The 16,960-nt window shown below is 36.1% G+C and overlaps 1 protein-coding gene across 1 annotated transcript in view; it reads left to right on the forward strand.

Moving 5' to 3' along the window:
* The first annotated feature begins 2,408 nt into the window (after positions 1-2,408).
* The window catches only part of LOC5569135 (ecdysone-inducible protein E75), a 240,102-nt gene continuing 225,550 nt past the window's right edge, over positions 2,409-16,960 (forward strand). Inside the window, exon 1 of the mRNA XM_021848454.1 lies at positions 2,409-3,095. The gene's annotated coding sequence lies outside the window, so the exon portion shown is untranslated. The remainder of the gene's footprint in view (positions 3,096-16,960) is intronic.

A 16,960-nucleotide genomic window follows, 5' to 3' on the forward strand; every position in this document is an offset into this window, starting at 1 on the left:
GCTGAAAAATATGTTTTGCATTTTTTCATCGTAATAAGCTGGTTTTCATCACGCCAATCTGCCATAAAACGGCCTACTTTCCTGCACTGAATTATGCAGTGAAGTAATAGTCATTACGCAACTGAAATCAATTTGCGTTATGAATATTTTGCCAAGCTTGTTGATTACGTCACTGTTTTGAGCTGCGTAATGAAACATTACACAATAATTTTCAAACATTGCTAAATAATGGTGATGTACAATATGATTTTTGATACCACTTGAGGGTATTCTACCGAATTGCAAAAAATGTGCGCAACTCGTTGCAGAACTCTATTTTTACAGCACTCATTGTAACTATTCAACTCAGCAAGGCTCGTAGGATACAAGTACGCCTCGTGCTGTAAAAATCATCATTCTGCAACTTGTTGAGTAAACTACTATTTTGCAATTTCTCATCGTAATAGACTATTTTTCATTACGCCAATCTGTCATAAACGGCCTACTGAATTGTGAAGTGTGGTATTACGCTGAATTGTAAAGTGTGCGTGTTACGCAACGCTTTTTCATTACGCAACTGTTTTGAGTTGTGTTATAAATCATTATACAACAATTTTCAATAAATTCAAATTCAAATTCTGACATCCTCAAGTGGTCTTATACGAAATTGCAAAAACTCGTTGCAGAACTCAATTTGTACAGCACTCGTCGTAATTGTCCAGCAAGCTTCGCTGTATAATTGTACGATTGGTGCTGTAAAAATCATCTTTCTGCAACTTGTTGCGTAAACTATCAATTTCACCATCAAACCTTTTTGAACAGAGAGCACAAGAGTTGTTTCAAATGTATCACCCACAATTGAGGAAATCAAGGTAGCCTAGCAATAGCACACTCGAATACCAATTGAAAGAATTGAGTTCAAATCCTAATGGATTATATATTTTTGATTAAAATGCATTTTTTTCCTTCTGTGACAATTGTTGAGTAACAAACAAAGTAAAACACGGCTCTATGAATTTCATATCTTTAATATATTCTTCATGCAGTTAATGGAACGTAAATTTATTCTGCCAAAATGCCACATGCAAAAAACTTGGTGTTCTTTGGCAGAAAAAAATGCATGGTTTTCTTCAATAAACACATTTTTGGAATACAACAACTACAACATTTCTGTCTATTTTGACAAATTCGTGCGAACATGCCGAAAGTTGAAAAGATAATCTGGCCTGGGTAAATCGCAAAATAACCGAACAACAACCCAGTGAAAATGATGTTGTAACAAATCAATTTCAACAACTCTGGTAATAAGAAAATAAAACACTCGACATATCTAAATGGATAGGATTGTGCTAATTATGAAAAATTAGCATTGTAAATGGTGGTCTTATGAAGCAAAATGTTCACTAGAATCAATTTTTCAAAGTAGTATTTATTATACTAAAACTTTAAGTATATGAAGGGTGTTTCCACAGAATGGGTTTTTGATCAACCAAAGCTTGGATTTCATCTGCAACATAGTACTTTCTTATTACGCAAATAGTCGTATTGATTATTTGGCACAAGCTTTCAAAACTAATTTTACTTCCACTACGCTTTCTAAGTCGAGTGCTTCTCACGAGGCAGAACTGCGCAATTCGCCGTGTCTATCCCAAAACTGTCGCCGACTAGCCATGTTCCAGAGCAACCACCAGAACTCATGAAAGTGAAAACAATCCAATCAACCGAAAATATTTGTAAACAACTTATACGCCGTGCCAAGTTCGCTAATAACATTAGCTAAAAAGTAGGCAAACCGAACATCTAATCATAGCAACAATCGCCTGAACCACTATAGGTCAGTAATGAGTAGTAGGCGAGTCGCTGGTGCAGTAGTCGAAGCGTAGCTCGCGCACTTCGTGATGCAATCATAACAAAGCAAGCGTGTGCTGCTCGCTTTCGCTTTCCTGCTGAAAGAAAGGTAAAAATTCACTCCCGGTGAGTTCCCACTCCATCCAGGGCCAGACTCCTACCTTTGCCGGTCACCCCAGCCGTCTACTGTCTCTTCCGCCGCCGGCCGGTCGATTGATGGGTTCTGGATTGGAGGTTATATGTAGACGGCGGGCAAACACTACTGCCGCAAACTTTCTGGAGCGGTGTTGGTGTTCCCGAAAAGCTCCTTCACTCCACATGCACTTCGCTCTGTACAGCGAAGCAACCATGGCAAGGGGGTGGTGTTCTTATGTACTGGATCAGGCTGTGGAAGGTCGTGGTGGCAGCAGGCGATGAGAATGAGAGCGAGAGAACTCGAACTCGTCGCCTACTCGGGTCGATTGGTTGCGTTCTCTCTGCATGTTTTGCCCGTCGTGTTTGCAAGTGCCGGGAGACCGGAATGTTTGTTAGGTCGGTCAGACTGTGTGGTGGTACATCACCTATTCATTCCCAATGAAAGCGACAGTAAAGGGAAATCTTTTGGGTGAATTGGTTGGTACTTTGGTTAGCCCTCGCGAACTCCAATCGCGTTCTTCCCTGTTAACAAAATCCACTTGTAACGCTGTGTGTATACAACAAGTTTGGTTCGTGTAGATATTCGATGATCCTTGTTCTACGCCTGTTACTCGGTTTCGGTTAACATTTCGATTGCTTTGTTGGAAATTGAGACAATACACTTGAAGAAACATCCAAGGTTTCCCTACAATCATGGACTACTAGGATATGCCCAAGGACTACTTTGATCTGGTTTCAATGTGAGCAGCTTCGTGAGTTGTATCGCTTCCTGGATATTTAGCGATTCGATAGGAGACTGAGGCGGCTGGTCGTGTGTCCTTGGACTTTTACGGACTGTAGTGTGCGCATTGCGTTGGTGGACTGAAATCGATCTGAATAGAAGATCAAGACCTCCCCTGGATTAAATTATTGCATGGACGGGACGGAACGGGACACTAGTGTGAAAGCAAAACTGGTAGAAATGCTAATGAGACAAGTGCGACTCAGCGAAGACTAATCTGCGTGAATGCCCACGTCAATTAGCGTGTAAACAACGAGCCTTGTTCAGGTGTTTGAGGATAAGCTGCAGCGAAGTGAATGGCGAGAATCGCAGAGACGATCGGGTCTCCTTTGCGTGTGGCAAACTGGTTGAGGTGAGGTAAATTCTGGTTTTGGGTTTTGTTTTTGCTTAGACGCTTGAACTTTGCGAGGATTACCAGGATGTGTTAGTGTGGTGCACTCTAAGCAAGAGCGGGGAGCAGAAGGAATTGTATAGTGAAGCGACTGGAACTATCGGGTTTGTTTTTAGTGCCGCGGAGAACTCACAGTCAGGGTTGAAGGTTTTGAGTGAAATTGGAGTGAAAAGAGACTGTAGAGAGAATCAAAAAATATTTGAGTTTATCAGTTGTCTAATTTTCAAACAATTGGTAATTTCATTGACATTTTAATAGTTTAGCAATATTTAGAGTTTACCGGAAGCGGCCACTCGGACTTAATGCTATGTAGAACCGGCTCTAGATTTGTTGAATACAAGATCGTTTCAATTCTCTAAAAGTAGAAATCTATCATAATAGTTCAATAAAATGCATTCCAACAAGCTTGACACAGATGTTAAGATACAAATTGTTCACTTTATCAGAAATTGAGGCGTCCCATGGACCCGAAAATGGTCATTTCTTGGATTAATCAAATGGTTATCCAATTTAATCGTTTATCAGAAGGTTTACGCTGATGCGTTTTTCTTAAAACTACTTGATATAGTGGCCATATTATAGCTGATTCTGGAAAGTATCTGTGACTTTAAATTTGCCTACCTCCAGGGGCACAGAAGCATTGGCGTAGCTAGGATTTTTTCCTGGAGGGGGCCTAGGGGGGGGGCTAGCAAATTTGTTGACTTACCGAAGTAATGTCGCTCGCAATAATCATGATTTTCACAAATTTCGTAGTTTGCATAAATTTTATATGTTTGTGATTTTGTCTCACATCCTGTATCATTACTTTAAATTTTAATTTTCATTACGGAAAATATTCAATCTATGTATAATCCAGTAAAACATCCTTCAAGAATTCTTCCAAAGAACTCACGAGGAATATCTCTTTGTAATTCTTGCAGGAACTTTTAGATATCGGGGATCTCTTCATGAATTATTTCCGAGCATTTCCAGTACATTCTCCCAGAACGCGTTTAGGGGATAGTTCTGTATGGCCGGACAGCTTCTATACCCGGAAACTAGCCTTTTTTCAGAAATCAAGAGTAATATTAAAAGTTTAACACCATAATACGAGAAGTTATTAGGTTACAAAGAATATCACGTTTCTGTCTTCACAGATTATGAAATTAGAGACATGTGTTTTAAGGGCCGGATACTTATAAGGAAGTCTTAAGCTTAATTTTGAACCCCTGGAAAACATTGATTCTCTCGATAAAAGTGCATAAAACAATAATCAATTTATATGAAGCAGAAAAAACAAATGTTATATCTTCAGTCTATGGTATTGGTTTGAATTTTCATCAACTGGCTCACTTGTACGAGTTGACTGAATTAAGTGTCCGGGCATAAATTAGTATCAAAATTCACGCCAAAAGTAATGTACTTTTAGAATTATGAATTTTCAACGAAAAGTGTCCGAGCATTCTGGACTTACCCCTACTAGTTTTCACTAAGTTCCTGCTGGAACTCCCACGGAAAATAATTTCCGCGATTGAAAGTTATTATTTAACAGATTTTTTCTTGGAGTTTCTTTAGGCTTTCTAATCGTACCATAATTATTTTTTCGAAGAATCTGTATCAATTTGCTCTTGGAGAATTCCAAATTTTGAACATTTCTCCATGAAGGTAAACTACGTACTTATTACACAAAAAAAAAGATTTTTTTAGTTTAAAATATAATCCAGTTGTTCACTAATAATTTGTTGAGGATTTTCTGGATATATTGAGGATTTCTCCAGAAAATAGTACAATAAATACTACCAAAACAGTCTTCAAGATCACCAATACTCGACTCTTTCCACAAGCTCATCGGAGAGTGCACTTAAAGGTTTTTCCAACTTTGCCTTCGTGGTTCTTCCTAAAGTTTCTCTTCAGATTCATTCACCAAATCATTCAGAAAATCTCTCATAAAATCCCTCTGAAATTCTTAAAGGTTTGCTTGAAAAATTCGCAGCAAATATTATCCAGGACTTCCTGCAAAAAATAAGTTGGATGATTATTTCAAGATTATAATATTCCACCAGATTTTCATAAGATTCAATTGGAAAAATGTCCTTAGTGATTTGTCAGAGAAGTTTTCCGCAAATCTATCTGCTTTATTTTCACAGAAAATTTAAGATTTGTCTGAAAATTAATTTGATATTGATCCCCGAATTCCTTCAAAATTCTCTCTCGCAGAGTTCTCTCTAATATTTTAAAATTTCTTCAATCACGCCAACCTATTTTTTTTTAATTCAATCTTTCCAAAATTTTTAGCGGAATACGTTAAGATATTCTTTCATAAACTCTTCCGTAAAAATACTCAAACAATTCCCGGGAAATTTGTTTAGAGATTTCTTTAGAGAATTATAGTATTGGTTCCCCTGGGATGTCGTCGATTATTTCGAAAAATTCACCAGAGCCACCCAAGAATTTTCCAAAGATTTTCTATTTTAAACAGCATTATCGATTCTAATTTTAAAAATATATTTTTTTTGATAGATTTACAAAAGGATTTTAATTTTGATTCTTGAACATCTCAAAAAATATTCTCCATAAATTCCATAAGGTATAAATAAGAAAATATATTTTCATTTTTCAAAAATTACTCCATATTTTTCTCTGAATGTTTATTCAAGGATTATTCTGTAAAGAATTTCTAGGAATCCATCCACTTTCCATATCTGGCTCAAAAACTTCTCCAGAAATGCCTCAAAATCCTTACAAATTGCTCTACGAATCTTTTCCCTGACTTCTATTTTTTTAATTGAAGTTCAAATTGAATTTGGAACAAAATACTGAATTCTTGTCTGGAATTTCATGAGTTTTTGATACTTTTTGGTGATATTCCTGGCGATGTACCTCACAGAAAAAGCTTGTGTGGTTTCTTGTGTAAGATTAACTACAAAAAATCTTGTTCATTTTTATCGTCTTTTGTAATGGGCAATGATGTTATAACGGATGGATTTTTTACTGAAAGTGTTTGTTTCTAACATGTTAGAAAATGTTTTGCATCAACTCCGAAACTTCATGGTAGCATGGCTAACTGATTAATCTAAAAACTATTTTTTTTCTACTTGCAGAAATTCCAAACAAACTTTTTTGAGGGAATATTTTTGAATTAAGAGGAAATTTTTGCGTTACTTTGGAAATTCGTTGAGGAATTCCTGATGGACTTACAGAAATCATGAATCATACGTTTGAAAATCCTGATTTTATCCAATATTCCTAGAATTATTTTTTTACCTTTGGATTCTTTAAAATGTTGCTTTTGGAGAAAGATTTTTAACGAATTTTCTCGAGAGAGCGTCATGCCAAAGAAGGAGAAACAACAAAATGTTAAAGCAGAGAGAAACAACAGATGGATAACGAAACAACCATAGATAAATGATTATCTTTATTTCTTTTTCTGGAGATGAATAACTGCAGGATAATTGAAATCTCTCTTATGAATGAAAAAATAAATTTCTCTAGGAGCTCCATCAGATTCTTTTTTAGAAATCATTCTTGAAATCAAGAAGAATTCCTTCTTTGACTTCTGAATTCCCAATATTCCTACCAAAAAGCCTTTAAGAATTCCGCCTTGGAATTGCACAAGAATTCAATTCAAGAATATGGATTTTTTGCAGAATTATAAAGGCATTTCTAAAGTTATGTTTTAAGGAATATCTTTAAAAATTTATTAATTATTCCCTGCCTAGTTATTATTCTACGTGTTTTTCCACTGATTTACTTTACCGCTATGCTTATTTTGGAAGCAAAATATTCCTGGGAGTTTTCAATAAATTTTCTTTTAAGTTTCGAAGCAGAAAGGCATTCCAAAAATACTTTTTGTAGATAATTCCTATATAATCCGGAGATTTGAAGAACAATTTCCAAAAAAAGGAGAATTTGTGACGCAATTTACTATGTATTTTTAAAATATTCCTGAAGAACTTTTGATGAACTTTGCTATAAAGTTTTTAATAACATTTTTGGGAAAACTACATGAAGAAATTTGACATAATCAATGGTTTTTTTTTGGAAAATTGGCTAAGGCAAAGTTTGAACTTTTGAAAGGTTATAAGTATTTTAGTTGAACCCAGGAAAATATTTCGGGATCAACTTGAACATGAAAAAAATTCACAATATTATTTGACTAATTTTTAAGAGATTTGTAGCAAAAGGTTTAAAGCCACTCTTTGATATACCTTAACGAATTTGATTAAACCAAAATTCTTGAGACTGTACATTTTTTTCTAGGAAAAACGTAGTGTAGAACTTAAGCAATTGAATTAAATACAACAAATTTTTAAAAAAATCAAAGCGAAAACAAAGAAGGAACATATTGTTCGATTAAAAAACTATGGCCGATTTTTTTTAAACTTTTGGTACAAGCCTTTACGAGGTTGAAATTCCTTGAAGATATGTGTTATGAATAAGGTCTTGTTTTTCGTCAATAATTTCAGCTATCTTATGTCTAAGAAGTTCCTTTAGTAATTTTGCCTATTTGTTTACTTGCCGAGAGCTTTAATATCTATTAATTTTGTTGAGTTATATTAATTTTATACGAGTTGTAATTATTGTATGGACCCTCCAAGTTGTAATTATTCAGTGTACTCCAAGAACATAAGAATTCATATTGCAGGTCAAATACTGCTCTATGCTAAAACATTTGAAATAGTATTTTTTGTACTATTCAAAAAATACGAATTAAAGGGACTGCTCTTTCCTGGATACTGACGGTCTTTAGTATCACAGTATTTTTTTTTTCAACGAAGTTGTCGAGCGACAGCCGTACGATTAATCTTTCGATGGTCACACGTTTCACCGAAGACAGCACCGTCACACCAATGCTGTGGTTTCCCACTATTGTTTAACAGAATAAAAGAACGTTACTACTGAATATTTGTCAATTGATTCAGATGATTTTTCATCACTCTAGACTTATGTAAATATTTTTTTTTATTTTAATATATATTATCCAAAATTCTGGAGGGGGCCTGGATGACTCTGGGGGGGGGGCCTGGCCCCCCCTGTTCCTACACCAATGCACAGAAGTACAGAACCCTTGTCACCCACCGCAAAAACTCCGGCCATAGGAACATTCCCAAGATCCCTTGACCAATTTTAGAAACTAGATATGTGTACGAGTATATTGACAAAAAATAATTGAAATCCGTTAAGTATTCGCTGAGCAATAATGGCCAATACGGGTTAATAGTAGATATAATTTTCACTATGGAAAATTGATAGTAGTAGGCTTTGACTATCGCATTCAGTGGCAATGGCAAATTTAAATAGCGATTCTGAGAATTGGATCTTCTATTTGCGAAAACTGAGACTGCACAAGCCCTTCAAAGTTTGTATGGGAATAAGAATGGGAAATGAGCGATGTGGAGCGAAAACGGGGTTTTGGAATACCCTAATGCAATATACTATATAAGCCGAGGTGATATATTCGTATTTCGTATCTCGATAACGAGTTAGAGAATCATAGTAAAAGTTGGCTTTCAAGGCTACCTAGGATCGCGGTTGCACTGATTGTGTGTTCTATAACTCGATGATCCCTTCAATATCGAGTTAGGGAGAGCTCTTTGTAAAACATAAACTTTATTCTCAAAACGTTTTTCGAGGTTTTGAGCGAAAGTAGACGAACAAAGAGATGGCATTATCCCCCACTCACAGATATCGAAATGGCCTCCGAGCATTCATCGTTGTTTTTGTTTCAAGTGATATGAAAGGGTTTGCTCCAGATCACGGTCCATAATTGGCAAAGAAATTCCCTTTTCGGTATAGTCGTTGCCGTACACTGTGCTGATCCCATTAAAAATGGACTACTACAGTTGAGTCAGTCGTCGGGTGTAGACGCATTTTTAAGCGCTCCGTAGTTATTTTAAATTAATTTTTTTTGCTGTTTACAAACATCGCGCGCGACCGGTAAAAATGCAGTGTAGTGTTAAATCATGCAACATCAGTGACGATCGCTTCCTATGGAAGTGCGAGTTCTGCTGTAAAAATTACCACGCGGCATGCATTGGTGTGCAACGCCATCAGGAGAGTTTTATTTTATCATTTATGGTACCTCTCTGCGGCGATTGCCAGCATCATTTGAAAAACGGAATTGACACCCGCAAAGTGCTCCATCAACAGCAGCAGCTAATCGATTCAATTAGGGCACAAACTGACGCCAATCTTCGAGTAGCCGCCGATCTAAAAAAGCTCAGTGCAATGGAGGATTTATTTGACCAAATTGAGCTTCAACTAAAGGAATCGGTGCTGAGTATTAACAACAGCACATCGTCGATCGTCTCAAATGCTGTGTCGGCATTATCGCGTGTGGCTGAAAAAAACTCAACAATAAAAACTGATACGCCCAACAGTGATTTACTCGCAATAAAAAATCATTTGACCGGGCTTTTAGACATATCTATGAAATCTTCAAAACAGCACATTGAAGATTTTGTTGAAACGTTGACTACAGATCTAACCGGCGAACTAAAAAAGATCTGTTCTGAAGTCCAGTCACTGAGCAGTCTAACCATTGAGATGGCTGCTCATTGCAACGATCATAATGCCAGTCAGCCACACATGACAACGGATGCGATAGTTGAAATGCAATCGATCGGCAATGAAATTTTGAGTGAAGTTAAAGTTTTAATCGATACTGTTAACTCACCACAAACCAACATTGGCGCTGTTCGATTCGTGGAAGATGAGTCACCCCCTAGCCTTTTAGATGAGTTGGCTGATCAAGGAATCGAAACTTTGAACCCAGGCAGAAATTCGAATGGCACTGCAGGTTGGCGTCTGCTAGGAACAAAAAAGGTTTGGCGCTCTGATTGGACAGAATATGACAATCGTCAGCAGTGTCGTGCATCACAGCAAAAACCTAAGGAAAAGGCCCAAAAACGGAAGAAAGCGAATAAACACAGAGGCCATAACAACAGTACCAATCGAAAAACAAACACCATTTTTTCAAAAACTCCCTCCAAGCACACCAGAAGTAAAAATGAACGCGAAAATAATACCTCACAAAAATGGTTCAACTACAACGATAGCAACATGAAGCGCAGAAGCAATGGAGCGGTTTCTACTGGTCTTCCCTCGGATAAGGATTTACTCGCAGCAGCAAAGCTGACTTTTTCCAAGCCTCCAGTTAAGCAATGTGGGATCAAATTTCAGAGAGGCGAAATTTTGAATCCGTATCCTGTCGATGATGCATTCCCTTCGTGCTCAACCTCTAGTTCCAACTGGTTGTTTGGTCCTGCCTTAAGAAACTCCTTTTCGCAGCATTGTTCCTCGTGCTCCTGTGAAAAAACGTGTTTTCGATCAACTTGACGCAGTCTTCAGACGTAGACCCTGACGATCCAATCGTGGCTGATGAACAACCAGTTGGTAATATTTTAAATAATGACAATGTATCTAATGATAGATCTGAACTTTCAAATATTGTTATGCAAAGGGATGTGTTACCATCAACTTCTTCAGAAGCAAATGCTACCGAAATTTTAGTATATTGCCAAAATTTTAATCGCATGAAGAGTGCATCTAAAATGAACGAAATTTATAAAAGAATTCTAACTTCATCCTTCTCAGTTGTTATGGGCACTGAAACTAGTTGGAATGAAAAAATTAAAAGTGAAGAAGTTTTTGGTAATAGTTTTAATGTATTCAGAGACGACCGAGATTTGGTCCTTACCCAAAGAATGTCTGGTGGTGGAGTTCTCATCGCAATATCTACTAAATTCAATTCAGAATTAATAATTTCATCAAAACATAAAGAATTTGAACATGTGTGGGTGAAAGCACACATCGCCGGAGAAACACATATATTTGCTTCTGTGTATTTTCCGCCAGACCAAGCTTGCAAATCATCATATGAAATTTTCTTTCAAACTGCTGAAGAAATCGTATCCCAGTTATCTCCAGAATTCAAAGTGCATATCTATGGCGACTTTAATCAGCGTAATGCTGATTTTATTCGTGATTCCGAAAACGAAAGCATTCTGCTTCCGGTTGTCGGTGAAAACGAATCATTACAATTTATTTTTGAAAAAGCTGCATTTTTAGGTTTAAATCAAATAAATCATGTGAAAAACCGGCAAAACTGTTATTTGGACTTCTTATTCTCAAACATTATGGAAGATTTCTGTGTGAATGAATCTGTTTCTCCACTATGGAAAAATGAAGCATTTCACACAGCTATTGAGTACTCAATTTTTGTTCACAATAATCACAATTCTGACAACTGTGACTTTGAGAATTTCTTTGATTATAAAAACGCCAATTATGACGGAATTAAACGAAAATTAAATAGAATAGATTGGCAATCCGTTTTGAAAAACCAAGGAGATTTAGAAAGTGCAGTGACGGATTTTTATTCAATTTTGTCGGAAATTATTCAGATGGAAGTTCCTCTATTGCGAAGACGTCGTAGAAATGGGTCGAAAAACCCTGTTTGGATTAATAAGCAAATAACTAATTTAAAAAATCGTAAGCAAAAGGCTCATAAAATTTACAGGCAACAAAAATCTCGAGAAAGTTTAGAAAATTATTTGTATATTGTCAACCAACTTAATCAAGCCATATCCGCTGCACTTGAAGAGTACAACACAAAAATAGAAAATGATTTAAAATCTTGCCCTAGGAATTTCTTCAATTATGCTAAATCGAAGATGAAGTCCAACAATTTTCCATCTAAAATGACATTGGATGATAGAGCAGCAGATAATCCAGATGGTATGTGCAATCTTTTTGCTACTTTTTTCCAAGAGACTTTTACTAACTTTTCGGATAAAGATCGTGACTTTGAATATTTTACTAGTTTTCCTGATTTCACAAGCGATATCGGTGTAAGTCAAATACTGGTACAGGACATTTTAACAGGACTGAAGAATTTAGATTCCACCAAAGGATCAGGGCCAGATGGAATCCCACCTATTTTACTGAAAAACTTAGCTAATGAATTTACAGCACCATTATTTTGGCTATTCAACATGTCACTTGAAATGAGCAGATTTCCAAAAGAATGGAAAAGATCGTATCTCATACCCATTTACAAGTCTGGTAGAAAATCTGATGTTCGAAATTATCGTGGAATTGCTATTATTTCATCCATTCCGAAACTATTTGAATCAATTATAAATAAAAATGTGTTCAGCCAAATAAAACATAGAATAACGAATACACAACATGGTTTCTATAAAGGTCGTTCTACTACAACAAACCTTCTGGAATTTGTAAATTACACTTTGAATGCAATGGATAGAGGTAACCACGTCGAATCACTTTACACCGATTTTAGTAAGGCATTTGACAGACTAGACATTCCTATGTTGATTTTCAAGCTCAATAAAATGGGAATTGCGATGAGACTCCTCAACTGGATTGAATCTTATTTAACAGATCGCCAACAAATAGTTAGATTTGAGGGAAAAATGTCTAAACCTGTTCACGTTACATCAGGAGTTCCCCAGGGTTCGCATTTAGGTCCATTGTTATTTATATTATTTGTTAACGATATTTCATATGTGCTTAAACATCTTAAAATTCTGATTTATGCCGACGATATGAAACTTTATATGGAAATCAATAGCAACAAAGATAGCGACATATATCTGAATGAAATAAGTATATTTGATAAATGGTGTAGCAAAAGCTTACTTCAATTAAACGTCAAAAAATGTAATTTAATCACATATAGCAGAAAACGGAATACACCACAGATTACTGTCTCTTTAGGAAATCAAATTGTTCAAAAGTGCGATAAGATTAGAGATTTAGGTGTCATATTAGATTCTAAACTTACCTTTACTGATCATTATAATACGATTATCCATAAAGCAACCAATATGTTGAGCTTTATTAAGCGTTTTAGCTACAATTTTCGGGATCCATATACGATTAAAACCTTGTACATTGCTTATGTAAGATCAGTTCTAGAATATTGTAGTATTGTGTGGTCTCCGCATATAAAAACACATGGTGATAGAATTGAATCAGTACAGAAGCAATTTCTTTTATATGCCTTACGCAAATTAGGCTGGACAACGTTTCCACTGCCATCATACGAGGCTCGATGCATGCTTATCGATATTCAAACTTTAAATGAGCGTCGCGAAATAGCCATGATTTCATTTGTCAATGATATTGTATCGCAGCGTATTGATTCCACCCATCTTTTATCATGTTTGAATTTCTACACGCCCGCTAGACAGTTAAGAAATCGGAATTTGTTTGCATCAAATAATCATCGAACTAACTATGCAAAATTAGGCCCAATGAATCGAATGATGTCGCTTTATAATCAGCATTGCACAGAAATTGATCTGACCATGTCGCGAACAAAGCTAAGACAATATTTTAATTCCTTAAGATATAATACAACATAGAATTAAGTAAACGTGTAGTCTACTATTGATTGACGAAAAAAAAAATAAATAAATTTTAGAAACCTACCTCACATGAACCATGAAGTTTGATTCTCGTTTTAATGTGGATTCAGTTGGTCGGTAATTCCGGTTCATTTCCGATTTTTCATTAATGACCGTATCGCAGGGCAACCATCTCTGACCTGTGTCATGAGCGCATTTGAAAAAAATCTTGTATATTCTTAGTAATTTCAACTTCTTTGAAGCAATGTTCACGTTAACTATTGTTTTATTTTTCAATTATAAAACCTCTTGATTTGAATAATCTAAAATATTCATACAAATATTTTCTTATACAAATTTCATCGATCCTTCTTTTATACATTATATCCCCCTGAAATAGAGCTTGCTTCTCTATTTGATGTTATAATAACACTCAAACAGTTTATAATCGAGAGCTTTCTTTGCCAAATTTGCCAATTTCACATTCGTATTACTTGCATTGTACTTGGGACAGGCAGGTTGATACTTTATGCCAAGGGAAGACGAGAAAATTTCAATTACGAAAAGATCCTGAATCTACCGGAAATCGCACCCAGGTACCTTTAGCATGGCATCGGTGCTGTAAAAAACATCATTCTTTACCAAATTGCGTTCACCATTTTAAACAATTTCTTGAACGCTTTTCGAGGATATAGCAAAATATATAGCGAAAATATATTGCAATTCCGTTGCAATTCAATCAACTTTTCATGGAGAAATTGATCAACATAACGGCCTACTTTTCCTACCGAAGGAAACAGTGCTGAAAAGGGCTACTTTTTAGCACTTTTCGGTACTGCTTTGGTAGGCGTCAACCGAAAAACCCAGTCTCTTCATGCCATTTGTTGTGTTAATATCTTTTTGCATTTTCGTGTTAATATTTTTTCGCATTTTCGTAGAATACCACTTGAGGGTATCACAAATAATGCATTCACCATTATTATGCAATTTCTGAAAATTGTTGTGTAATAATCAGGAATTTAATGCGGACAAAATTGAGAGAAATCATAATCCGCAGCGCATCATAAGATTCTGTTTATCATCTACTGCTACAGCTATGATTGAATTGAAGGGCTAACGCTGAATGATAAAACCCACATAAACAAGTTCCAAACCTGCGGGACACTATTGCCATCAGATGTTCGTAGATTATGCCAGTGAAATAAAACACCTAATTCCAACGGTAAATGAACTAGAAAAATGGATTTTATCGTCGCTCTGTCTTTGAGGCTTTCGTTCGCAGCTGTGATTTGTCAAGCTTGTTAGAACTTGCACCACATTGCCGATCATGGACCGATACTACAGATCGGCCTGTTTTTCTTCGCTTGCTTTGATCGTGTATAGCAGAGGTTCCCAAACCTTCTCAGATCGTGGTGCACTTACCAGTTTTCTGGAAATGGCGCGGCACACTAAAATAAAAAAAAAGAGAAATTTTAAAAACATTTATGAAATTTAAAAAGCATTTATGATAACTAATAAAATATGTTTTTTTTTTCAATAATCATTTCTGGGGACGGCCCTGGTGTAGTGGTTAGAACACACGCCTCTCACGCCGAGGACCTGGGATCGAATCCCATCCCCGAGATAGTCACAAAAAAAATCAGTGACGACTTCCTTCGGAAGGGAAGTAAAGCCGTTGGTCCCGAGTTGAACTAGCCCAGGGCTAAAAATCTCGTTAATAAAGATAAAAAAAAATTGTTTTCTCTATATCTCATACCTGGCAAAAGCCAAGAAGTATCACTGGAAAAGATTAAGGTGAAGATGCTTCGAAGCCAAACCTCAAGCTTTCGTTGGTGGTAACCAATCGATCAAGATTTCCTCTTTAATCGCTATCTGGTTCTCTAGATTTGTGCTCTTGAAAAATTGAGGATTGGCTTCGATTTATCTTTATCTTATTTGTACTGGAGGGTTAGCAAGCTTACAAGTTTTACCATCAATAAGGGTTAAAATTCATTTAATGTTAGAAACGGCATTGTTTGGTTTTATGCTTTGAATCGATTGTCTTTTACTTATTTTTGTGACAATCACTTTTACATGTACGCACTTCTAAAAATACACAATGTTTCAACATGCGTCCATATTTTTTTGGAATCAATCAAATGGGGGCTAAAAAAATTGTGAACTTGAAATCAATAGACCAAAAATCATCTCATAGAATTTTAGCGAAGTCTTTTCAATACGGAACCGGTTCGTGTATTCATTGATTTCCTCGGATTTGTACTTTAAACTCTAATAAATGAAGGCCCAATCTTTATGATTATTAATGTTGGAAATAGGGTAGATTAACTTTCTTTTATGCTTTTTGTGGTCACAGGAGCAAACAATTCCGTTTCAGCTCTAAAACTAGAAAGTAAGTCAATTTATAGGTAAGTTAACTTTTTGGATCTGTATTGCCTTGTCAGTTTTTGTAATGCTTTAATTTCAATTCCCGTTGTTTTAACAATAGATAAACAACCATTCCAATCCTCTGTGGCCACTGAAATAACCTAGAAATGGTACAATACTCAAGGAGTAGGTCAATTTTTATCCCTATTATGATACCGGAGTAACCTGTAGGACAATTCCAATCACAATCGTATTTTCTAAACCAATAGTGATTGAGCTCCATTCCATTACTCCAGGAATTTCTCTAAATAATTATTCCAGAGACTCCTCTGGTGATTCCTTCAGTAATATTTCCAGAGGTGTTTCCTGGTTTCTCTATTAATTTGGCAATTCATCCAATGATTATTCCAGAAATTAAAAAAAAAAAAATTACGGAAATCACTCCAGTAAAATTTCAACAGTGTTTCTTTCGGCAATTTGTCCGAGCATACGCCAGGGATTTCTCCAAAGATGACTTTAGAGACGGCTCCAAGGATTCCTTCAGCAATTTACCCTTTCCAGCAATTTCTTCAGAGATTACACCAGAAAACTCTTTTTTAAAATTCCTCCAAAAGTTGTTCTAGGGTTATTTATTTTCAGGAATTCCTCCAGAGATTTGCCCAGGGATTTTTCGAGGGATTTAACAAGAGATATCGCTAGGGAGTTCTCCATAAAATCCTTCAGAGATTCCTATTTTTTATTCAGAGGTTCCTTTAGGGATTGCTCCTAGGATCCCTCCGAGAGTTTCTTCAGGGATCCTTGAATGCCTGAAGAAATCTCCGGAATAAATCCTGTAGGATTGGCATGGTGAAAATGCCGAAGGGAATACCCTGAAAGCATCCTCGAAGGTAATTCAGAAGAAATATCTCGAGTAATGCTAAAAGAAGTTGTCCTAGTGTAACCCCTGCAGACATCTTCGGAGATATCTCTGCAGGAAACCACGTGATTTTTTTTCTGGTGGAGTCTCTAGAAGAATTTCTGGAAGAGTCTCTGAAGGAATATCATGAGAAATCGCTTGAAAAAGGCCTGAAACAATCTCTGCAGAAATTTCTGAAATAGTTCATGAAGCAA

Source organism: Aedes aegypti, chromosome 3 (genome assembly GCF_002204515.2).
Source record: "Aedes aegypti strain LVP_AGWG chromosome 3, AaegL5.0 Primary Assembly, whole genome shotgun sequence".
NCBI classification, from domain to species: Eukaryota; Metazoa; Arthropoda; class Insecta; order Diptera; family Culicidae; genus Aedes; species Aedes aegypti.